The sequence below is a fragment of the Aphelocoma coerulescens genome, chromosome 2, assembly GCF_041296385.1.
Source record: "Aphelocoma coerulescens isolate FSJ_1873_10779 chromosome 2, UR_Acoe_1.0, whole genome shotgun sequence".
NCBI classification, from domain to species: Eukaryota; Metazoa; Chordata; class Aves; order Passeriformes; family Corvidae; genus Aphelocoma; species Aphelocoma coerulescens.
The window spans coordinates 135,614,908-135,640,806 of record NC_091015.1 but is presented as its reverse complement, the minus strand read 5'-3'; the positions used below and the strand labels follow the sequence as shown (position 1 = coordinate 135,640,806).

The 25,899-nt window shown below is 41.5% G+C and overlaps 1 protein-coding gene and 1 long non-coding RNA gene across 7 annotated transcripts in view; one reads left to right on the top strand and one right to left on the bottom strand.

The window, feature by feature from the left end:
• Positions 1 to 267: 267 nt before the first annotated feature.
• Positions 268 to 5,736, bottom strand: LOC138105217 (uncharacterized). The gene is made up of 2 exons (XR_011148420.1): positions 5,623 to 5,736; positions 268 to 3,094 (listed from the first exon to the last, which is right to left on the bottom strand). It is a non-coding gene; the product is annotated as an uncharacterized lncRNA (long non-coding RNA).
• A 778-nt stretch (positions 5,737 to 6,514) lies between these two features.
• Positions 6,515 to 25,899, top strand: part of STAU2 (staufen double-stranded RNA binding protein 2) — a 171,372-nt gene continuing 151,987 nt past the window's right edge. For 4 of the 6 annotated variants that reach the window (XM_069004942.1, XM_069004938.1, XM_069004941.1 and 1 more), the window contains exon 1: positions 6,515 to 6,601. The gene's annotated coding sequence lies outside the window, so the exon portion shown is untranslated. Of the gene's footprint in view, positions 6,602 to 8,654; positions 8,706 to 11,500; positions 11,587 to 25,899 lie in introns of those variants that run through there. The other 2 variants (XM_069004939.1, XM_069004940.1) reach the window with 2 other exon arrangements.

Genomic DNA, 25,899 nt, shown 5'->3' with positions numbered 1-25,899 from the left:
AACTGAGAATGAAGCTTGTGTGTGCTGGCAGGAGATAGTACTAACAGCAGATTGGAAGCATTGGTAATCCTCTAAAAATAAACATAATTTGAGTGACAATGCTGCCAGTTGCCCTTGCTTTTAGTGTTTCCATTAATGAGATTCTATACTTAGAAGCATATGTAGGCAATGCTTTATTACCATTCCTATTGAACACGATAAGCCCTTTATGTCATGTACTGAGTCATGTTTGCAGTACTGGTAACTTCTGAACCTTTTTTTTTGGGGGGGGGGGGGGCTGGGAGAGGGGGAACCCATTTTCCTGTATGAATGCTGGGTACAGAATATTTCTCTTTTCTGCTCTTGCAGTTTGGCTTCATGTAAGTCTAAGGTAGTTCTTGTTCCAAGAGAATAATAATTTAAGAAATTACTGATTTAACACAGGTTTAATTTACTGTATACATTTATAATCTTGCCCAATTTCCTTAAGTAATTTTTTAAACTTCTACAAAATGGTGGAAATACAGGTCCTTTTCAACTTGTTGCAGAATTGTTCTACTGTCCTGCAATAAAAGGTGTTTAGCAGTGTAACTTGATAGAGAAGGATAGGAAGCAAATGAACTATGCAGAATGGAAAGCCTCTTTCTACTGATTGAATTCTTTGGACTAGTTGTGTCCTTTGATCTCTCTATATGTATCAGGTAAATTTAATGTCACTACAAGAATGTGTTTAGTGATGAGTGAAATACTTAATTTTCATGTCCAACACTGGCCTTAACTTCAAGATGTAAAAGGCCTAATCCCTGCTTTCTCTAGGATCTAGTCTGTTACAGTATGCTACTTGTAAGGGTGGCAATAGCTATGATTAGGTACAGTCTCTCACAAGCATGACTGTGCAAATAAATGTAACTAGTATGGACACTGATTTACAGTCTGGATACATTACTGGTGTCACTTTGGTTATGTTTGAAGTGGTGCTATAATCTGTGCCTGCACTGAGAGGCACTAATGAGAATCCAAAGTATTTCAAGATGGGTGTGATGCTCTCATACAACACTGTCAATGGAAATAGCATCATGTTTGGGCTTGTTTGAAGGCCCTTTTATGTAGTCAGAATTCTATCAGTAAAGCCAAACCCCCAAAAACCCCAGGCTTGTAAACAGGAGTTTAATCTTATGGAATCTATTGCTTCCTTGGCCTGTAATTACACTTTGGCTTTCCCATACTTCTCTCCTGAGCAAAGCCAGTGTAGTCTCATCAGGTAGCAATGCCTACTAATGCAGAAATGGACCATTTCTAAATGTCTGTGTCCTTTGTAATGGAAAACCAATACACTATGATCTTCAGGTTGCTAGTTCTGTTATTCTTGCTGATTTATGAAACTGTAGTTGCATTTGTCTTCATTGCTGTAGTCATGAGATGTGAATCCCTGGCTGACCTGAATTATCTTGGTTTTCTTTTACCATTCTCTGTGCTTTATAGAAGTAATCCAAATTTTTTTGGTTTTGTGTTTTTGGTTTTTTTTTAAATCTGGAAAACATATAGGATATTTGACAAGTTTCCAATGTTCATAATGGGTGATGAACTTGCATTAAGTACCTGTGCATATACATACACAAAATTTATGCAGTTACTATACATATTTACTAGATAGGCATAAATAGGCAACATCACATTTTCTGTAGTTCTAAGAAGGTGGGATGGTTGTACAGAAAGTTTTCAGTACTTTGTGTCAAAAATAAATGGAAAATTATGGAAATAGCTGTCACAAATTAAATGTGCAAATTAAAACTAGAAACTTGGGGCTATCTTTGTGCCATTTTGGATACATGAACTATGATAATGAGTGATGTCAGGTTTTCTGAATGTGCAGTACAACTCCTAATATTTAAAGTAATTTACCAGTATAATTTTAAAGTTTCACTAGCGTTATTAGAAGGGTAAAGGGTTTATTCACACATGGCTTTATTATTCCCAGCACTGATGTATGAAAGCAATGGCAGCAAGTAATTGCTAGGAAGTACAATGCTACCTGCAAAGCAATCTGAATTTGGGCTGTGGGTTAACTAATAAAGAGACAGCGTTGATACTTTTATGATAGGAGACCTAGATGTAAGCTGGTAATTGCAAAATCAGCACATCATTTTGGTTGTGTTCTAAAAAAATGATACTTTTTAAAGGAGATGAGGACCTAGCGGTTTCGCAATGTCCTTATACCAGCAGTGATGGAATTCAATATATGCTGACAAGTGCAAGTTCTCGTTCACTTAATTTAGATTCTTGAAGTGATTGTGTGATTCATCTGGTTTAGGGAACTCACATTTTAGACATGAATCATCAAAGATAGCGTGTTAGTGTGAGTTGTTAAAATTCATTGCTTGTGAGTCCTTGCTGGAGCATAAAGAGTAAATGGCTTCCATTACCTGAGAAAACTCTTCACAGTATTTGCTTGTAGTTTGTTTTGTCTTGGTTTGTTCATGCCTCTCATTCCATGTACTATCTAGTGATAAATTGGTTTATTCATTTGTATACCATGCATTGTAGTCAAAAATCTACTTTTATAGTCACAGTCACCTGTAACTGGGGAGAGCAGTTGTCTGACCAGACTTAGGTTCATTAATAATACTGGGTTTTAATCAAATATAATCCCAAACTCCTGGGTTTTGCTTTTAATGATTGGAAAAATATTATTTAAAAAATTAAGTGACCCATTCTTCTGGTACTACGCTATTAGAGGCTTTTATTCAGTTGAATGACTGACTACTGTAAATAATGCATTATTCACTTCTTATTGGTATATTATGAACACTCTATTAGCTTCATTATGCTTTCAACTTCAGTATCAAATATCATCCAAGTTCTTTAACAAATAAATAGTACAGCTATGAAGAAACTTTATAAAACTATGAAACAGAATTCTGGAAGAGGCTGTAAAATATCCACTCTTGGAAAATTTCAAATGGAAAGTGAGCAACCTGCCAATTCCAAAGTCCCATCAGCTTTAAAGTTGGTCCTGCTTTGAGGAGGCAGGGAGGGTGGTGGAGCAGACCTTCAGAACTCCTTTCCAACCAGTTCCGTCAATCTTCTGCTTCTTAAATACATCATTGGGCATTTTCTGTGGGGATTCATTTTTGGTTTGCTTTGGTTTGTTACACCAAAGTGTATTGAGGGGTGGAAACTCATTTCTTGATGATTTCCTTTAAAGTTACAATTCTAATAATAAAATGTATTTGTAAAAATGAAAGTAATTTGATTTTTTGCAAGTCAGTGTGAAAGTGCGAATTTATTTTTTTCTGAATCTGAGGTTGAAAATGACAAGGCCAAGTATCTTCAAGTATCCTGCACTTGTGTGTACAGACCAAATAGAATGACTCTGTACTTTCCCCCACTCTTAGGTATTTGTGCAGGCGTTTAGGCATTAATGTGTCTTTTTGTTATTTTCAAACTGCATGTTGAATTAATCACTCCTATAAACAACTTGCATACTGAAACTAGGTTGTTGGGCAAGTCATGACACTCCTGTTGTTTAATAATGGAGTAGAGTGAAAGAGTATATACAAACTATGCATCTTGTTTTCAAAACTTGACAAGTCTTTAGGTTTTATTAAGCTGCTTTTACTGGAGGTACTGACAAGCCTTTATCCTGTATCTCAGCAGTAGCAGGGAAAAAACCCTCAAACGTAAGGGTGCAATAAATCTAAAGAAGTGACTAGTAATGCAATTTAGTTGTTCATATATGTAAAGCTCAAATCATACGGGAAACATTAAAAAAGCAAAATACACCCATGGACTTAAAATTATTATAAAATATATAAACCTTTGTTTTATAAAATATGTATCTATATATATGGTAAGGTTTGTATACTCTTTTGTATTCTGTTTTCTTCCAGCTACATTCCATTTGCACCACAAAATGTGTATCAAGATACCAGACTTGAGTTGATACATGTATCTCAAGATATGTTTTTAAACTAAGCTTTTGGCTGTTTAGTAATAGCAATGTTGTAAGAATGTTAGGTATTGAAATAATAGCACAGCTTGGAGATTTTAGAGGCTTGTTAGAATTACATCTGTCTATTGCAGAAAGTTCACAAAACCTCCCTCGTAATCTGATGCTGACGTTCATTGGATGTATTTTTCTCTGGGTACACTGATGCTAAGTATGTGCTATACTGTAGGGTTTTTCTTCAAACTACTAATAGTGAGTAAAGCAAAAATGACATGACATAAAATTATGAAGAAAAAAACCCAAGAACAAAGAAAGAAAAAAAAAACATCCCAAACTTCTATGGACAGCATCATCATGGTTCAGCATCTGAATGAACTTTACTCATACAAAAATTTGTAGTAGCCTAATGAAAAGTATTTGCAACATTATCCATTGCTACATTATATCAGAAGACCTAAGAAATTGTATTACACTGTGTATTTCTGTCCTCAGTTCTTAAATTAAATTAAGGGGTAAGGAATCTCAGAATCAGAAAACAAAACAATGGAGGAATGAGAAGGGGAGGATTAACAACTACCACTGCTCCATACAGGGTATGTATAAAACTCTCATAGCAAATGCTGAGTTCCCAACGTGTCTTTAAATAAGCTGTAAATTTTGTATTAATGTTCTGTTAGTATGAATAAAATCTTGCTATCACTTAGATACTCACAATACAGCTCTGCCACTAGGTGTCATGACATGTATTTGGTGTGTAAATTACCTGCAATATGCAAGCTTACTACCAAAATTCACCTGGGCTCTGTGCTTTTAGAGTGTTCCTACACCATGCTTGGGAACAGTGTCAGGCTACATCTTTTTTCTTTTTTGATCAGTACTGATCCACCTCTTGGTATCAAATAATCTTTTTTTTTTTTTAATTCCCGTGGAATAGCAGATACTACTGGAAATGTGACCTCTAGATTCATTCTGATTCTGACTTATAAGTTATAGCAAACGTAATTTTAAAAAACAACAGATGTTATAACTCTCATACCTATGACTAAAACTTAATTGTGTAGCAAAAAGGTGTAGATCTTTGCCCCCTCAAAAAATCTAGTTTTGTTTCTAAGCCTGAGGAATTTTGTTACCTACCGCTGTCTTGCAAATCAGGTAGGAAGATGATTGCTTCAGTTCTGATGCTTCTACCTGGCTTTTGCATAGATTTAAAAATTCTTGGTTTGTTTTACTTGAGCCAATCAAGAAAACAGATTTTTACAAAATAAATTAGATAGATTGTGGATTAAACTCAGAACTGTTTTATTAATGAACAATAAACTTTTGCTTACTTTGAGATAAAGATTTGAATGTTATCTTTTTCATGTTAAAGATGGTCAGAAATTAATTTCTTTTACTTCATCCCCTTTTATTCATCTATTAATTTCTAATTAAAGGAAGAAACACTTCAGACTTTAATCTCAATTTTACCTAAGCATTTTTCTGTGTCTGCCTTTAAAAAAATTTTTTTCTGTTTAGTCTGCCTTCTGTAAGGTATGTGCAAACCTGAAACATGGCAACAAAATCAATATTTTTATGATGGCAATACCGAAGGATGGTTGGTTTTGGTTGGAAAGGCACAGAAACAGCAATTTAGCCAGGGCTTCATGTAGCTGAGCCCTGGCACTGTGTAAGGAGGGAGGAGGATTTGTGCCCACCTGTGGAAGGTTTCAGTGATGCACTGTGGAACCTCCATGGCTGAACCTCCACAGCTGCACTCCCTGGCTTTCGTTCCTGCAGCCTCCCTCTAGGCAGCGCCCAGCATCTGCATCAGTTATCTGCCTTAATTCTAAACAGAAGAAAATTTTAACATAAATCATGTTTATGAGTTTTTGCCTTCTCTGAAAACAGCTCTCTGGGAGGCAAAAGGTGAAAGGGGAAGCACGTTGGAGAATCAGTGGTCCAAGCGAGAGTGAGACGAGTAACACCAGATAGGGGAAATAAAATCAAGCCTCTTCTCTGGAGTGCTGTGATGGCTGCCCCTCTCTCCCTGTATTTCTGCCAGCCCTTTTTTTCTTTTTCCTTGCCTGAAGTCTCGCTGCCGGCAGCCCTCTCTCTCTGGGTGCGCAAGGAACCGTGCAGACAGCGGCGCTCGGGAGCAGCCGAGAGGGGGCAGAGCACACGCGCCAAGCCCTTCTCAACCCCGCTCACGGACCGGCACAGCCCCCGCGCTGCCGCTCTCCGCGCTCCCCGGGCCGGCGTTTGCTCCTCCGCGGTGCCGAGGCCTCGCCGTGTGGCGAAGCCCGGCGCGGCCCCGGCCCGGCGGGGGAAGATGAGCGCGGGGCGCCGGGCCGCCGCTGGGGGCGCTGCGCGCCGCCGGGCCGGGGCCGGGCCGCGGACGGGGCCATTCGCGCGGCGAGCGCGGGGGGAGCGCGGCGCCGGGAGCTCTCCGGGAGCGCCCCGGGGGCGGCGGGCGCGGCGGGGGCGGCGGCGACGGCGAGGGGGGGCCGAGGGGAGCGGCGGGGAGCGACGCCCGGCGCGGGGGCGGCGGGGCGGGGCGGCGGCGCCGGCGGGAGGGCGGGGGGGGGGGGGGGGGCGCAGTGGTTGGGGCCGGCGGCGGCCGCCGCGGCGGCGGGGTCAGTTCTCTTTAGTGTTTGCCGATGTTGGAGGCGTCTCCAAAGTGTTCCTGGGAAGCAGGTAACCGGGAGGGAGGGAAGGGGGCGGCTTCAGCTGCGATGTCCCAGTCTCCGTCCCGGCTTCCCGCTCCTCCCGCCGCCGCGGCGGCTCCCGGGCGAGGGCTCCGCCGGCCCCCCGGCGCCCCCCGCCTCCTGGGGCCGTGCGGGCGCTGCTGCGCCACGGCGCTGCCGGCCCGCTCCGCTCCGCTCCGCTCCGGCGGGGGCCGGCGGCGCCGACCCCGCCATCCGCCCCGGGGCCCCCGTCCGCCGCCGGCCCCCGCCCGACGAGGGGCGCAGGAGGCGGGCGGGGGCGCAGGTGGGCAGCGCTGCCGCCCCCGGGGGCCGCGGGGAAGCCCCCTCTGGATCCTCTCCGTAGCTCCCCGCACCCGGGTCCGGGTGCCGGCGGCGGTCGCTGCGCCAAGGCCGGGCCGCGGCCGGGCCGTGCGGCGGGGCCGAGCTCGGCGGGGACCGCGCCGGGCCTGCCCTGCCCCAGAACCCGGGAAGGAGTTCTGTGCACCCCGAACTTGCTCCTCGTCCTGTGTCCCGCCCGGCCCTGTCGCGGTGCGCGGCCCCGGGGACGCGGAGTGTCCGCTCCGCCGCCGGAGAGGCGAGGGCGCCCGGCACTGCTCGCCCGGTCAGCGGCGCGGACCTCACAGCTCAGCCGCCGTGTGTTTGTACGTGTGTGTTAGTCAGCCCTCTCTGTGCACATCCTGCGCTGCCCATAAACTTCGGACCGGGCCTCAAACTTTACCATCAGTGCTGGGCTCTCCCACTTCCAAAATGGATGTCGGCATCTCTTCCAAGCGATGGGCAGCGGAGCCGTTTACCGGCCTTCGCCCAGCACGAGGGTTTGGGGGCCGTCGTTGAGGTGACCCAGAGAGACACTGCTGTGAACTTGCCTAGTCCCGGCTTCTCATGGTGTGGATGGCATTTTCCCAGTATTCGGGTCTCTGGTGGGAAAAAGTTCATCTTGATCGCAGCCAGGCCTGGAAGTCACAGCCATACCATCCCGGGGAAGTGTGGGCTGCTTGGGGTTGGCTGTGAGGGCGAATCCTGCAGCAAAGCTGTTTGGCTTGTAGTGCTCAGGGTCCCACCTGACAAGTCAGTGATACCCAAGCAAAAAATTTCCCTGCAGTGTATCTGGCTGGTGTTGCCTTACGGCCAGCAAACTGTTTCTGTGAATACCAAGACGTAGGCTTCTCGAGCCATGCTTGGAATGCTCCCTGTGCAACTACTGTCGTACTAAAAAAAAGTTTATGCTGTACAAAAGAATAGATAAAGTACTGCTGTTGTAACCCCTCTCTTTCATGAAATACTGTCTTGAGCAGTACTGAGGGATGTGTATGAGTATCTGCAGCATTGCAAGGCACAAGTAAGGCTGTTTACTCTGCCATAGCTTGGGGTAGTTGAACTGTGCTTCTGTCAGGGAGCACACATTGCTGTATCTCACTTATGTTTACCAGTGGCATCATGCTGGATGGGAGTAAGGTCTTCCTGGGTTGTGTGCTAATTCCAGGTTAGCAGTTGACACCAGTGAAGTAATACTAATGTGTTTAAGCCATTTGCTAACTACAAGGAAGTTCTGTATAGGCTTTGTTGTGACATTGCTGGTTATATAAACAGTGCCAGGCTGACAGATTTCTGAATGAAATCTTTTTTTTCTAGAAAGTCGGCAGCAGTGTAAGATTTCCAGTACTGATTTCCAGCTGCTGAACCTTAGCTTTGACCTAGAAAAACTCAGAGAGAGAGATTTCTGCTCCTGCCAGTCTCTGTGAAGATTCCTGTTGTTGCCAGTTTAGGAGTAGGATTGAGGCTGTCTGCTTGTTCATAGTTTTTGAGGGGATGTTTGACAGTTCAGGTTTTCTTTTCTTTGCAGACAACTTTTCAAAAATGTTATTCAACTTGGGTTCTGCTCAGGCTGCTCAGCCCGGAGGCCAAAGTCTTCATGTATCTTGTTACCAGCTCAACCTACCTTGTTCCCCAAGAATTACACCAAAATAATAATAAATTTGACTGATCTTAAATTCTGATTTAAGGTAGTAGATTGTAAAGAAATTTTCTAATTTTACTTGCAGAAGAACCTGATCAGAGGTATTTTAATGACTGGACCAAGTTCAAATAAGCATGTAAGTCCATCAGCCACTTCTTTGGGGGCAAAGATCAGGTTTGATTTTCCTCCACAGCTTTGTAAACTTAATCTCACTCTACCTCTGGTTTACATTGGTGTGGATGTGGGAAGTAAATTGGATACTATGTGTTTTATTTGTAAAGTGTAGTGAAAAATGACCTTGGGAAGGTTAGGCAACAAGCCACAGTGAAGCAGATCCTCTGATTCCAAGACTGGGTCTCTAGCCATTAGGAAAAGTGCACCTGTCATGCTCTATCTAGACAGTTTGTTTTGACCTACCCAAAATACGTGGCTATTGACTTGTCAGTCTTTGAAAATACTGAAAAACTCCCATCAATTATGTCCAGTCCTTCACCCCAAAATACATCTTCTTATGATATCATTCCATTGGAGAGCTGGCCTTATAAAGGAAGTGTTTAGGTTTTAGTGCCATTTTTTGGGCATATATTTGATAGATATGGACACAGATTTTTTCTGATTGGAGTGCAAAGTTATCTGTTTCCTCATGCGGGTATCACTGATGTGGTGGGGAAGGACCTAACACTGCATTTTTTCAGGACAACTGAAGCAGCATAACTTCTGTTAATGAGCCACCAGAGCTTCACTTTTCCTTCCACTGCTGACATTCATTTCTTATCACCAACAGCAAAATTTATAGGAAAAGAGGCCTGTCTTTTGCCAGAACCTATTATTTTGCATTTCTAATCTTTGGATCACACATAGCCCATATTTTTCACAATAGTTCTTGAATTCTCTCTCTCCTCTGAAAAGAAGAAAAGAAAGACAGGGGGTTCAGTTTGGTTGAGGGGCACGAAGAGCACAAGGCAGGGTCCTGCAGAAGCAGGTCATGGAGTTGGGCTGGCGGTTTTGCTCAAAAGGAAAGGACAGTGAAAGAGGGGGAATTGAATTGGTGGGAGTACATGACAAACTCTGTGAAGAGAGGAAGTGGAACCTGTGTGCAGTGCAGTTAACACACATATATAGTTAATATATGTATTAAAAGTCAAGCGCTATGCATTTAGGGGATCTGCTCATTGTCAGCACTGAGTCACAATCAGCATTATCCAAAGTATGTTTGCATTAAAAGATCAAGAGTTCAGTAAGAATCTGTCTCAGACATTGTTCTGGAAAATATTTAGAATAAAAAAATTGCCTGTCACAACTCCTAATTTAAAAATGAATTTTGAAAAGCCATCTGTGGTAGTGTAACACTAAAGTCACAGCCATGTCTGTAACTGCTAAAGTTTGTTCATACTTCATCTCAAGAGAAAGTGTTTTGTGGTTTGGGTTTTGTTTTGTGGGTCTTTTTTTGTTAAACTGGTAGTTTTTGGAATGTTTCCCAGTAATTAAATGTGTACTCCATGGGTCACAGTGTGTTTACCTGTGTCATACTCCATCCTTGCATTTGCTTTAGTCAACTACACATCTGTACAGTACATCACTAGAATGTTACAAATATATTTATATTTAACCAAATAAAATCACATTATGAAATTTACATTTTTCCCTGGTAAATAGCACTCTTTTTTTTTCATATTTAATTACTAATATTGTGACTCCACTATACTTCTGTATCCCCACAATCTTCTAATTTAGTCACCATTAAAATGATGGGAGGGGGCACTTTTTAGACTGGTTAGAACTCAGCTTTGAGCTCAGATCCCTGTTGGTGTTTGGGGAGGTCCCTGGTGATAGCCAGCAGCCAATTATGTCAAGTATGGGTTAACCTCCTCTCCTTAAATTCTGGGAGAAGTTAGCTTGCTGAGATTTTTACCATAGTAGCACATGCTCACTTGAAGGGTATATTTACAGTCTTATCTTCTGAAAACTTCCAAAGGATCACAGTGGTCCCACTTCCAGTTTCGCTGCTTGCCAGCTTTGAGGAAGCTGTTTTGCCTCCAGACTGAAGGAAACAGTTTTGAGAGTAGAAGACCAGATTTTCTTGAAAAGTTTCTTGCAATGAAAATGGTCACCTGTTGGATCAAGAAAAGAGATGAGTAACCTGATTTTTATTGCTATTGCTAGTCTTAGCTTCTTATTTTGCACCTGTTAGGTATTTGTGGTTCTCAGTTTCTCCTACAATGGCCCCAGTTTAAAAAAGCCGTGTTCTACAAATATAAGGAAATATCAGTATACTAAATGTGCAGATTGATATCAGTAACTGGAATTGTCTGGATAAGTAACTGTCTGCAAGTGATAAAGAACTTTTTCCATGTCACCCAGATGACACATCCATGCAACTGATCCATTTTGAAGGATGAAATCAAGATAATGCTATTCCCAAGGTGGAAATGCAGGCCTGGTAGAGGGCAATGTTGGGTCACTTAGAAGTGTACCCAGTTGGTCTGATACAAACAAAATAATAATGAAATAACACTCTGTAGTAGCCTTGGCTTTGTTAGACAAGGTAAAAGCAAGAAACAATCTAAAATTTCTTGTTAACTGTTAGTTGGTTTATTTGTTTTACTTTTTTCCCCTTCTGGTGGTCCTTCTTCAGTCCTGAAAACTATGTTGCTTTTTCATTTCCAGACTGTGGAAAATATTTTCTCTGCTTTTTGTTTCAGTCTTGTGTCTCTGGTAGTATTTAAACCTGCCTGCTTTGAATTGTGTTTCATCTTTGGTGGCAATGTCCATTCAAGGGGGTATTTTGCTTAAGAGTGTATACCCAAGAGGCTTTCCTTTTGTTCCTGTTTAGGGCCTGGCAATTGTAATGAATGACTCCAGAGGGAATTTCTTAAAAACCCTTCTGACCTTCTGATAATTCAGTGCAAGACACTTACTAGTCTTGTATTAAATGAGTGTCCAGCTTCTGCGTGGCAGCTAAGGCTGTCTCATCTTTGTGAAAGGGAATGAGAAGCTTGTCCTGGATCAGGAGGCAGGTAAAGCTCTCCCTAGTTTTTCAGAGTCCTCTCTCAACATTCTCTCTTAGCTGAATCCACTGGGTTAGATATGGGATTTGACCCCTTCAGAAGGGAGAGTGGCCCACATCATCTTTTCTTTGCCCCTCTTCAAGTAGCCAATTTTTACTACTTAGAGCCTTAAGCAAGTAAAAACTCGCTGAAGATGCCAGGACTGGATCCTGTTTCCACAGACTTGGTGTTGCCATTCACGAGGACATCCAGGATGTCCTGGATCTGGACTTCCAGGCAACCATAGGTATTTGCCAAGTCTCAGGAGAAGAATTTAATATTTAATTAAATTCTTCAGCCGTTAAATTACAAGGTTCTTCTGAAACTGGCCATCCCACAAATTACTGTCAGTGGCAGTTCACCAGAGGAGGTGGCTTTGGAGGCCTTTTCTCATGCGACCATTAAGCTCCCTGTAAAACTTACTCTTTCTGGTTCTCCCCAAATCTTACTGCAGTCATAGCCCCTAGATACTTTGTAATACTCACAGGTTACAGGTAGGCATGAGAGCAAACAGCTGCTGTAGCTAGTGAAACTTGTTATTAAATGTATTTAAAGTATTTAAAAAGAAATGTAAATATCAACTTGCCCATCCTAGATTGAAATTGTTTATTTTCTTAGACGCAGTAGTAATTTGAAGCTTTTCAAGGTTTTTAAACCAATCCTGGGCTCACTAGGAATTTTGACATTAGCACCAAAAAGAAGTGGTTTTATTTGCTGTCATTGCAAATACTGGTACTGTTTATCTTTGCTCAGGTATCTCATAGCTGACAGGAGCAAGGGAGACATAGGTACTGTCAGACAAATATACCTGATATATCCCCAAGATAGGGCAGGACAGAGCACTGTCTCTTAAACAGGGTCAGCTGAGGCAGTTTTAGTTCCAGGGCCTACTCTGTTATTTGGATGTCTTTGCTGTTGTGCTGGATTGCAGATCTGCTCCGCAGCTCTGGGGCCTGCACTTCTACCTGAGCTGTGTGTCACTGCAACCTGGATAGACTTGGGATTACCCTTGGGCTAAGGTCACAACCCTTCATTAACAAGGAACTTCCATTTTTGCAGGGGGTTAGATTGTATTAGGCATATGTTTGTAGCCTTACAGCATGTGTTCTTTTGGAGATCCTAGAAAGTGGGGTCCTATGACCCTTTTGAAGTATTTTTTGTTTATTTGGTTTTGATTTAGAAGGTAAAGAGCAGCAGTCTTAGTAGTGAACAAAAGTGTAAACTCCCTGCAAGTTCAAAAGCAAGTTTGTTCTTTTATGCTAATTTAGGGTGGTTCCAGAGTCCCAAAAGCTGACTTTACCCTACCGAGTCTAATGGCCCTGGAGTCCTGAAAGTACAGTACGTGGTAAGAAGGACATTCCTTTGAAGGGCAGCTCAGAGTATCATCCATCCATCCATTCTCTAGGTGGTCGTGAGTCTATGATGTTGCAGGATTGCCATTCCTAATAAATGCAAACTGCTTTTTCACTTTTGCTCAATTCCAGATAGTCTTTCCTAGTATTTTGAATCATTTCACGTTACCAGTGCATCAGCTTGCACTTTTAGCCAGACTTATCCTTTGTTTTATTTCTGGCTTTATCTGCGTAAAAATGCCTGAGAGGATTCCAAATTTTAATTCAGTTTGTTTACATTTTTTTTCCTGTAGTAGTTACACTTATAACTTCCTTTGGTCTGGGGAAACAAGTTATTCTGAATCATCAGCTGTATAGATGAAGGTCTCTTATTTGCTATTTTATGATGCATCCTACTTAGTGCTCCTAAACACTCCTAGTACATAAGTTGGAGAGAAAAGCCTGGTTTTGTTATGCTGGTTCTGTGCCCTCACAGTGTGCTCAATTTGAACCAAATGTCGTTTTACCCACTCTCTTCCTTTCTGTTGTTAGTTGTTACTTTAGTATCCTCCTTGCTGATTCAACTCCAGAAATAACCTTTTGCCATCCTGCCAGTTGTGCGTCACCTCTGTGCTGCAGCTGAAAGTGTGGCAGGTTTATGGGGTTCAGTGGATGTTTAGCATTGATCATGTATCCAGTTTTTCTTCAGTGTTTTGTGCCTTTGCTAGCTCTGAGAGGCTCTGTTAAGTATGCCACTAGGAATGTTTTTGCCACTAGGATTTCTTCTTCTTCCTGGATTGTCAAAATCTTGTATAATCTGTAGTTTCTTCCAAAGATAAGCAATTTATTTGGCTAGGCTTCATTGTGCAACTTGGTCATTTCTGTCCAAAGCAAGGGTTTGGACAAGGAATCAATAGGCTATTACTGTCCTGGTGAGCTTCTACTGGGTTGTTAATGATTCTTTTCACCCTCTGGATGTTTGAGGAGTCTTTGATAGCTGATTGCTGCATGTGACTGGATCAGTTAGCTCCTTTGGTTTTCTCTTAAACTCTCCCAGGCACATCTCTTTCCATCTTGCTTGTTGGAGTCCAATGTTAGTTTTCCCATGTCACCACAGGCTGTGTATGATCTATCCAATTCCTTAATTTTTGAACTCTGTTTCCACTGTTGTTGAGCCAGGACCATGTCATAAATTTTGCAATATTTCTAGACCTTGCCCCCCAACACAGCATCTTTCAACTTAATTTTCTCCAGCTGAAAACTTAGATTTTGTGCTTTTCTTCGGTCAGAGCACTTGGTAGGCCCAATCCAATACTCAGTAATTATTTTACCTTTATTCATTGACTGAGGAGAGCTGCACTTAAAATAGGGAGGAGGCTCTTTCAAATCATTGCAGAACTCCTGATCTCACAAGGTACTCTGTGCCTGTGAGAAGAGGCCTGATCCTGTTCCCCAGTGAGCAGGGAGCTAGTCTCTGTATAAACTGTATGTATCCAAGCAATTCAAAAACTGTCTGTGAAAGAGTTGAGAGAAGGGGGAACTCCAGGAATATTTCATGAACACAAGGTGACAATTTGACCTCAGCTGTTTCTGGGAGCTGCAAATTCTTGTAAGCTGTATGAGACTTCAGTGTGGGCATTCATCACTTTAGCTGTGAAATACAATGTTTTTGTTTAAATACACTCATGGAGAATAAAAACAGGCACACAAACCAGAATTTTATCCACTTCTAACAGTAGAGTGCAACACCTGTTGCTTTGTCCGCTGAAACTGCCTTTTCTGAGGATCTTGTAGCTTCTAATTAAAGGGAGCTGAGCAGGGTTGGTAGCAGGAGCTGTAACTTGTTTTCAAAGAAAAAGGCATGTTTCTGCTACTTCACCAAATTTGCTACTTCAAATTATAGGAGAAGTTGTTTGTCACAGGCAATCAAGGAAAACTTAGATGAATTTCTGAATAAAATGCAATTTCTGCTTAGGAATTGAAGTAAAGAAATAATTTTTGCCTGCTTCAGAATAAAATAACAGTTGGAGGAATGTTTTACTTAGAGTATTTAGTAATTTAAAATCAGTCAAAGCTTATTGTAGATCTTAGGAATGTAACTACTACTACTTGTTAGCACAAATTGGAAAAAAAGTGCAGCTTTTAGAAATATATATGAGAGAAATTTCAAAATACGAATTAAATCAGAAACTAGAGTCTTGGAAGGAGCTCCGATTAGACTCCAGTATCAAATAAGGAACCAATTACAGCTTTGATGCAAACAAGTCTGTAGCATCAGTGTGTCAAATTTGAGTTATGTTTTTTTCATTCACTTACTTAATCCCCTTCTCCACTTTTAAGCGGATGATTGATTGTTAAACTAGTGGCTTAGGCTTCCCTTCTTTTCAGCTATTTTTCTTCAGGAAAGCTGACTAACTCATTTTTGTTTAACCTAAGGCAAATGTGAGTTACCTGTATCTGGAGTAAGATGGTATGATGACCTCTCAATCTTTTAAAAAGTGTTACAGGTATGACTATGTATCACAGAGTGTCTGGGGGAGATACAAGTTTCCAGTTTTCAAGAAGTTGTAAGTAGTTTATATAGTCATGGTGAGGGAGGGAGCTGAAGAGTTGCAGTACTGAACAGCAGCTCCTGTGCTTTGGATTAGTGGTTGCTCTCAGGTGCTGTAAGAAGATACAAAAAAGGATATTACCGCTAGTGTTGGGCAGTTTGTGTGTCCTGCCTCTGATCTGTAAGGCATTATAGCCACCTGTAAGCTAGTTTTTGGGATCTACCTCAAACCATGATGAGTTTTGGATGAGGAAGGCCTCCCACAAAGTAGACTCTGGTGATCACCTTGCTGTTTCATGAAAGAGTGTCACATTTTCTTCTCTGTAGTACTTCAGGGTATCCTGGCTGGGTCAAACTGATGGCTGCGTCTGAACCAGTATTTGTCTGGATGGTTCTGAATCTTTTCTGGGCTTAGAATTTGTGGCACTGTGAGAACTGGGTTAGCTTGTATTGGCTGTTGGAAATTTCCATGGCTTTTATACTATCTCCTCTGTTTACTGGACAGGAACAATAAATTGAGAGAGATTTTCTGATGAGATTATCTTTGTAAGGTAGCAAACATTAATATAAACCAGACTGATTTTCCCCCTTGGGCTTTGGGTTATAAACAGGTTGAAATGTTTTGACATGCCAAATTGTCTTGGGTTCTGATGCAACAGATTGGCTTTCTTTATCTTTTATTTCTCTTCTGGCATTGAAATCTTCAAGCTGATAATCTGATTGATCTTCCTTACCATTTTAGTACAGAATAGCAATCCCTTTTGCCATCATGTTTCTAGATTAATATTAGTAAAGTTTCTCTACTTAGGATCTCTGTTGCATGTCTATGAAGTCTCTACTTGAGTCTTCAAGTGGCAGTCTGGTATACACAGGACCTGACTGATTTCTCTGTTAGAAGAGAGAATTAGCCACGTGTACAGTTTGGGGTCGTTAGTTTTGCTGCACACACTAAGATGCACTGTGGCCTGAGTTGCTCTTTTCTCAGCTTTTTCATGTCAGCCTCGCTGTTGCCAGGGAAGCAAGGCAAGAGTTACATTCCTGCCTGTCAGTATGCTCCACTTTCTGTTGTTTCTCTTGTTACAAGTTTTTAGACTCTTGTTCATGCAAATGTGCACAATTGCAGTCAGTGCCCTAACCCTGCATTTTCCATCATTCCTTACAAAAAGACATGTCTTAGGCAAGTATTTTAGGTGGTGAATCTCTCTGCGAGGGAGCTTATTTACTTCTGTAATTGTGTCTGTTAGTTTTAGTAACATCGTGATCACTTGTTGAAGACAAGTTTGGCAGTAGACTTTGGGTAGGATTCAGTTGCCTGTATTTTGGCATCTTGTGCAGTTTAAGACACTAAGTTACCCCGTCTGCTTCTCAGCTGCCTCTCTGCTGTGTGGTTAGCTAATCCTAAATTAGGAGCCTGCTTGTTGATCACCTTGAATAACTCCCTGGGTCTGCTGGCTGTACTGACAAGTGGTATAATACATTTCTTTAAACACATACATTATTGCCATTTCATTGCCTCTTCATGTCAGGGCTTCTCTGAACTGCCTGCCACATGCAGTGTCAGATGTGACATGGGTCTTCAGAGAGGATGTCTGCTTCCTGAAACAGCAGCTGATGGAATAGGCAGGCATCCAAATGTGGTATGTCAGGACATCTCAGCTGGCGTTGCGCATTGGATCTTTAAAAGACTGTAGTGGGTTGACACTGGTCTGACACCAGGCACCCACCAAAGCCGGTCTCTCACTTCCCTCCACAGCTGGACAGGGGAAAGGAAGTATAATGAAAGGGTCATGAGTTGAGATAAAGACCAGGAGAGATCACTCACCAAATACCATCATGGGCAAAACAGGCTCAAACTAGAGATATTAATTGAATTTATTACTAACAAGATCAGAGCAGGATAATCAGAAGTGAAATAAAACCTTAAAACACCTTCTTCTGACCCTTCCCTCCTCCCCAGCTCTACCTCCTCTGCCAGAAGCAGAGGGAGACAGGGAATGGGAGTTATGGTCTGTTCATTACCCGCCTTTTTCTTCTGCTGCTCAGGGAGAGGAGTCATTTCCCTGTTGCACCGTGGGTTCCCTCCCACAGGACACAGTTCTCCATCAGCTTCTCCAAAGTGAGTCCATCCATGGGCAACAGTCCTCCCCAGACTCCTGCAGCATGGGTCACTCTTCCATGGGGTGCAGTCCTTCAAGGACAGGCTGCTCTTGCGTGGGAACAGGGCCCCTCTCTCTACAGGTCTCCCGTGGAGTCACAGCCTCCTTTCAGGCACCCACCTGCTCCAGTGTGGGGCTCCTCCACAGGCTGCAGGTGGATCTCTGTATCCCCACGGGTCTCCATGGGCTGCAGGGACACAGCTGCCTCATCATGGTCTGCAGCTGCACCACGGGCTGCAGAGGAATGTCAGCTCTGGTGTCTGGAGCACCTCCTCCCCCTCCTTCTGCACTGACCTTGGTGTCTGCACACTCATTCCTCTCACATATTCCACCCCAGTCTTCTCTGGCTGCAGTTACAGCTGTGCAGGAACTTTTTTCTTCTTCTTCAGTATGTTGTCTCAGAGGTGTTACCACCATTTCTAATTGGCCCAGCCTTGACCAGTGGCACATCTGTCTTTGGAGCTGCCAGGGGTTGGCTCAACTGGCAAGTTGTCACAGGAGCCACCCCTGTAAACCCCTGCTGCCAAAGCTTGGCCATGCAAACCCAGTAGACTCTGGTAAACTGTGGTAATCTCATGCTGTATTTCCTTTGACTCCATTGACAGTTTAGACACCTTGCTTATATTTGTAAACCTGAATTATAGATGTCTTTAATCCTTATCTGAATCCTCATATCTCATTGTATAGCAGTGTCATATGATATGGGTAACTGTGCTGGTGTGAGAGGTACTGTGCACATATATGGCTTTGTAGGTCACCGATTTTTCATATTGGTTACTTGACTTTTGCTGTAGTGGTTTAAGCAATTTGCCACATCCTAAAGGTTTGCTTATTGTATTTACTCTGCGACATATTCTATGTATTTCAAGTTGTATAAATCCAATTTGATTGCAGGGTGAGGCTTCTGTTCTAGCCCTCTTGCTAACACATCATAATTAAATGGCAGCAAAAGTTCCCACCTTTGGCCATTTTGTTGATTGAGAAAATCTTTAGGTTTAGTCTTTGATTCCATTATTAGCTGCCTTATTTGTCTGGTTTGTTTTTTTACTTTTCTTTTCAAAATTACACAGAACAAATTTAAAGTGAGTTGTCAGAGAAGGATTGAAGCAGTGACAGATATAAATAATATGTATTCCCACATAATGTGACTCTGTGATAAAGGTAATGTGGTCATTGATTTGGAGACTTGTAAGCTCTTTCTAGCAAATTGGATCAACATCATATTGGAAATTAGGGAACCAGTATGATTTCATGATGAAAGAAGTGTGCAAGATGAAGCAGTTTCTACCTCAGTTTTCTGAGTTTTAGGTCCTTTTTTTTAATGTTGTTTTAATGCGCTTTTTCCATGTAGTAATTCAAAAGGGAGGTTGAGCTGACTTCTGTTTGAAGAAGTGGTTGAAAAATATGACTGCAGATTTTTAATCTATTTCCTACTTGATTTTTTCTTCCAAAAATACCTTCCTTCCTGTCCTCATAAGGGTTCTTACTGATTGTACATAAGATTTGGCAAAGGATAGTCCTCCATGGGTGATACTATCTGAAAGTGTGATGAGATTTTATGTTGTGACTTGGTGTTCACTGCAGCTGCTTGGCCCTTCCTTGCCTTCTTGGGGCTTTATCTACAACCTTTTTCTGCTCCAGTCCAAGAGCAGAGGAAACAAATTGTAAGGAACTGTAGTATTTAGTCTTCTAGAGCTGGATTTAACACTGAGCAAGAAGGGGAACTTTTTTGTAAACCTTGCAGCTCCTTAAATTTTGAATATTAGTCCCTAGTAATTTGTGTCACTTACTTTGGTTGTGAAATATCTTACCAAAACAATGAAAATAAAAGAGTTAGTGATTTCTCCCTCACTCATACTTCAGGAAAGTAAAATGCTTTTAAGGCATCACTTCACTTGCTGCCATGTATTACTTAGTTGTTAATTAGCTGGTAGATATGTTCATATATCCATTGAAGCTAAGATTCTCTACTGTAAGGCACAGTAAAAAAAATGAAACCAGGCCACAGGTTTCTGAAGATGTAATCATCAGGGATGAGATCACAGGCTTTGTGAGGAACAGTGTGAAGGAGATGAACTTCAGTCAGTGTATGGCTTGACAGCAAAGCTAAGCTGCTTAGCAGGAGTTGAAAGGGCTAATTCCTTGCACCCACTCCAGCTCAGGAGTTTGTGGCCCTCCTTGTACAGACACAGATGCTCCTCTGATCTTTCTCCTCACCTGCCATGTGAACTGGTTCAGTGAAGTAAATGGACAGAAAATGTTGGCTTTTTGCTGTAGGGAGGAGAGGACATGGGAGTGTCCCTTGCTATAGCAGCAAGTCATTAGATCAGTTTGGCTGTTGGCAAACCACTCCATAAGGCAAAAAGCACTGAAATTGATGGAGGAGCAAATGGGAAGGACAAACAGTGGGGACCAGCAGTAACACAGAAAAATATATATGTCTTAAAAAACAGATAAACCTTGTTTGATTTCATGCCTAGTGTTTTAATCTTTGCTATTTAAAATGTATAAATAAGATAAATTTTGATAATAAGTCTGGATGACCATCTGCTGATTATTGCTTTTAAGTCATGCCCTTGCTAAACTGCTACTGTGTGGCCATCTCGTTACTTGGTTTTAAAAGACATAAAAGTTTAAATTAAGCTACTCTGAAGGTAATGCAGAGCTGTGTGGTTTTTGTCAACCCCAAATAAGCTGCTGGATATAACACAGTAAAAAGAAATTACATAAGGCTTAGGACTTCTGTAGGACTTTTTATATTAATGTCCACAAATGTATAAATATTTGCTGTAAATGTGAGAAATGGCACCCTAGAAATATGTTTTACCTTTAGGCAGTTTTGTATGCTTCTGTATAACTGAATGAGTGAATTTATATGAGGAGAATAGAAGGAGAACAGAGCGTTTAATGGAATCTTAAGGCTAAAACTAAAACCAAACCCTTCTTAGTTAGGAAGCTGTTAACTATTAGAGTTCTGTGACTTGGGATTTTAACAGAAGAATCACATTAAAAAGCTTCTAGTCAAAATGGGGATTGGTCTGATAAAAAAACCCCTTGAGATGCTGCCTGCTTAGACACTGCCCCCAGTCTATTGGATTGATGTTCCTGTACCTTTCAATATTTTTATTAATGATGTGGATGAAACAGTACACTTATTAAATTTGTAGATGCTATAAAGCAGGCTTAGAGGAAACTTGCAAACGTTTTGGAATTAGAGTTAAAATTTGATGGGATCTTGAAAAATTTAAATGATTGTCTTTTTCTTTTTTTTTTTCTGTTTTGTTGTTTTGGTTTTTTTTAGTAAGAAAATTCAAGGATGACAAGAACAAAGTCACATTAGCTAGAGAAGAGTCAGATTCACAAAGAGCACAGGCTAGAACTTGCTGGGTAGCAGTTTGGCAGAAAAGGATCTGGGACCATTAATGTAATACTGTTGTGAAAAATGGACACTGATAGGAAAGTATAAGCAGAATTCTTGGTTATATAAAGTACTAGATATGTCAAGTAATTTTTCCAGCTCAGCAGTGGCTGGCCCTCTGTTGTTCCCTTTATAAAGCCCTTGACAAGTATGTAGTATGTGCCACGCATTACATACTTGTGTACAGATTAGGTTGGGTACTCTGGGTTGTATGATGGAGCAGTGTGAAAGTGTGGTGACTCCCTACTGCATATGTGCTTTTTCACTTTCTGCACAGGTGAAGTCCAGACTTCTGTTTTGACTGTTCAGGTCATTAGTTTCTCTATCTGTTGGTTGTTCATACAACTTGTCTTTCTAATACTGCCTTTTCAATTTTCCCACATTGTACAAGGGTGTTTGGTTTGAAAACTCATTGTCCATGCTTTCTGCCTTTTGTGGTGTTTTATTTATTTTATCAGTCTTTATTTATTCAATTACTGTGACATCACAGTATTCAAATACTGTGAATCATTTTATGTGAGCGTTTAATTCATATTTTATGTCACAAGATCTAAGGCTATAAAGTGATTCCAGAAAAATACAAAAAGCAATAATAATCAGAGAAAGTGTTAACTAATTCTTTATGCTACATGGTGCTTTTAGCATGATACAGTGTATTCACAGTTTTTAAAAGTATTCTGCATCTGTAAATGTAACTAAATATTTGTAGTGGGTTTGCATGGCCAAGTTTTGGTAACAAGGGGGCTACAGGGGTGACTTCCGTGAGAAGTTGCCAGAAGTTTCACTTGTGTCCGAAGGAGCTGATGCCAGCTGGCTCTGAGATGAACCTGTTGCCAGCCAAGGCTGAGCCCGTCAGTGTTGTTGTTAGTGTCTCTGGGATAACAGACTGAAGAAGCAGGAATAGTTGCTGCACAACAGAAAGTGCAGTGAGAGAAGAGAGGAGAGGAGTGAGAATATGTGAGAGAAACAGCTCTGCAGACACCAAGGTCAGTGCAGAAGGAGGGGGAGGTGGTGCTCCAGGCACCAGAGCTGAGACTTCTCTGCAGCCCATGGTGCAGACCATGGTGACACAGCTGTGCCCCTACAGCCCATGGAGACCCATGGGGATACAGAGATCCACCTGCAGCCTGTGGAGGAGCCCCACAAGATCTATGGCCCCATGGAGAGAGGAGTTAACACTGGAGCAGATTTACTGGCATGACTTGTAACCCTGTGGGAAGCCCATACTGGAGCATTCTGGTCCTAAAGGATGCCACCCAGGGAAAAGGATCCACACTGGAACAGTTCATGAAGAACTGCAGCTTGTGTGAAGGACTCATGTTGAAGGAGTTTGTGGAGGAGTGTTGCCTGTAGGAGGGACCCCATGCTGGAGCAGGGGAAGAATATGAGGAGTCTTCCCCTTAGCAGGATGGAGTGGCAGAGACAACATGTGATGAACTGACTGTAACCCCCATTTGCCATCCCTCTGGGTCACTTTCTGGGGAAGAGGTGGAGAATTCAGGAGTGAAGTTAAGCCTGAGAAGAAAGGATGGGTGGGAGGAAGGTGTTCTTAAGTTTTACTTTTTATTTCTTGTTTTCCTACTTTGATTTGTTTAATAATAAATTCATTTAATCTCCTCAAGTCGAGTTTGTTCTGCATGTGACAGTAACTGGTGAGTGATCTTTCCATGCCCTTGTCTTGACTCACAAGTCTTTCATTATATTTTCTTTCCCCTGTCCGGCTGAGGTGGTGAGCGATAGAGCAACTTTGGTGGGTACCTGGTATACAGACATGGTCAACCCACAACAATGCTGTGTTTCCTGATATATAAAAAAAATGAATGGAATATTTTAACAGCAATATTTTCACTTTAAAATATGAGGAGTTTTGTTTTGTTGTTTTTGTGTGAGTTTGTTTTGATTTGGTCATTTTTAGCTTGTCAGGAAAATTCACAGCTTGTACATAGTTTAATAAGAAAGTCAATACCAGCTATTAAATGAAACCTGTGTAGCTGCCTATGTACTAGGTGCTCAAAAGGGGAAGTGAAGTAAAATGCAATTCTAGTATATTTGCATCCCTTTATGTGTTTGCTGTTGCATTTCTACTGCAGCTGTGTGGGTGAGACTGTGAGGAGAAACCACTGCAGCATCTCATAAGGCACCGTAAGCCCTGGAATGCAGCCTTACAAAAATGGCAGCACTGCGACTTGCGGGCTCCAACTGGATAGATGTGTGTGATTAAAACGTTAAGGAAGATAATTTCTGTTGTGTCTTGACGTGACAGCTGAGGAAAGGCACAAAGCTGGGAGGCACAGCTGTGCAGTCCAGCTTCATCTGAGAGGTGCAAGTGTCTGTAACCACTGCTGAACTTGAAGAGAAGCTTCTCTGGAGACACTTGGGTGTAGGAAGTTCCTAGGTATGAGTTGAGTTAGCCACCTGATATGGGGTGTGAGGACTTTTCTAATTGTAATCTTAGTATCCTAAATGAACCATCCCTTTTGTATATGCCAGATTTTTCAAAAATAACTCATAGAAGATTTAAAAATATTTTGATTATGTAACTGCACTTCATCTCTGACCAGCTTAGTGAAATCTCTCTCCCCCAAGTCCTACATTTTATGTAGCAGTGTATTTTATTATGTTTGTGCTTGTGGCTGGAAGGGCCCAAAATATTTTTGCTTCACTGTTTATTAAATAGTACACCACTGGTGTATATTTGTAAAAAATGTAAAGAAAAGGTGCAATATAGAGTTTTTGTTGCCTTTTGTCATGACATCAAAGATTGGCTGCCTGGTAGTGTGCAAGTGACACACCATCACTATCAACTGTATGCTTTCTGTTGTCTCTCTCTACTAGTGGAACCGATTACTACTGATTTTTAGAACTAATTAAAATTCATTATCTCCATATCTCATCTTCTTACGAGTTAGTCCATACAATTATATTACTGCCTGGCCATCTTTGCTTATACAGATTAATTTACAAAATAGTTGCAGTTCTGCAGCTTTAGATATATAAAAAACCCCAGCACCCAATATGTTATGATGAATTCTGATTTCAGAATTGAATTTTCTATGTACTTTACTTTTAGTGTCATTTTTTTCCCCCTAAACCTTACCTTGTTCATTTTTACAGTTCCTCAATACTATTCTTAAACTGATTTTTCTTTTTTTATCCTTATTAGGGAAGGATTCATCCCACAATTTCTCCCATTAGAACATCATTACTGTAGAACATAATATTTTATTTGGTTTTTAGTAAGTTCTGCTTTTGTCAAGAATAAACATTTAAAATACTGGAAGCTGAAGTGGTAATTCACAACTGGCGGGGCTCAATACTGGGTGTTCAGTAGTATTTCATGCAGTACCATATGAGTGATGCCTTTCTCATACTGATGTTTGTAAGCTAAAATGCTGTAAATACTGTGAGTTTCTTAAACTGCAATTGTTGTGATGATATTTCGTCTTATGTTGGTTTCATTTTAAATATGTTTAAAACATATGGCCCGATTCTGCCATCATTGACTTTGATGTTTACAATTAAGAAACTTTTTCAATTAATTCCTGTCTATACTAATGTGTTTGAAATCAGAAGTAGACATGTTATATACCAAAGACTTCTATAGCTCTACATCTTCTCAGTCTTTAAGTCAGGCCTTTCTAACAATACTGCTGTATTGTTTGGCATTTGCTGTGAAGTAATAGTAGGATTTTTACAGTATGAATCCAGTCCATTTTTTTTTTAACACATGAGGTATTTGAATATATCTCAGCTAACTGCATACGTTATTTTAAATCTGCTGCTATTAGTATTTCACTGAAGATACTTATGAAGATACTCGTGGAAAGGGCAGGTGACTGCATCTCAACTTCATTTTAAATTTTTTTCTACTTTTGTCTTCCCAGAGATTTAAATCAGTTATCTGTCTTTCCTCAGTAATAAAAATGGCATTCCAGTCTGAACCTTTTCTCCAAAGCACAGAGTCACAGTAATAGGATTTATTATTTTCATTATGCTAGTGCAACTGTGCTAAAGTACTTTTAGTCTATGGTGTAATGAGTGATTTGGGATCTTAATCCAACAATATTGTCCCTCTGAGTAAAGATACTTGGATATTTTTCAATGGATTGGTGGGGGAGGGAATATGGCTAATAATTAAAATTTTTTATGTAGCTTCACTCGTTTCAATAAGCCCTTCCTTAGAAAGTATTTCAGGTGTTGGATGTGTGGGTTTTTTTGATAGGGAGAGAGAATTACCCCAGCAGAAGGAGCAAAGAGCTAAGTGGTAAGGGTGCTGCCTGTGATGGATGAGAGCTGAGATCCTGCTCTGCCTTAGCCAGTGGGACCAGAGCTGCTGCTGGGAGAAGTCGCAGTTCCCCAGGCCTCTTGTTGGCTGTTGCAGGTTTTGTCTCTATCCACCCTGTACAGATCATCTTACGTGTATGAACCCTAAATAATACAGTCTGTGTCCATGCTGCTGAGCATGGACATGCTGACATATATCATCCTGCTCCTTATGGGACAGGAGGAGCCCAAACCTTTTTCCCAGATGACTGACAATGACTGGTTTCTCTCTTACTTGAGTGGATTACCTGAGATGCCTGCAGGCCTCTGATGTGCTCCTATGTGGTTTTTACAGTAGCAGGAGTTTTCAGCCAGTAGCCAAAATTTTGCCAAGGAGCGTCCTCTCAGTGAGTAGTATGAAGGAGTGGTGCCCTGACCCTGGTTTGTTTATGCATGTAGACCTAGCCTGAGAACAGGTATTGGCAATAAAGAAACTAATTTGGGCAGATGAAAAGAGATAATTAGTACCTGGCATATTCCAGGTAAATGTTTTAGCCATTGGGT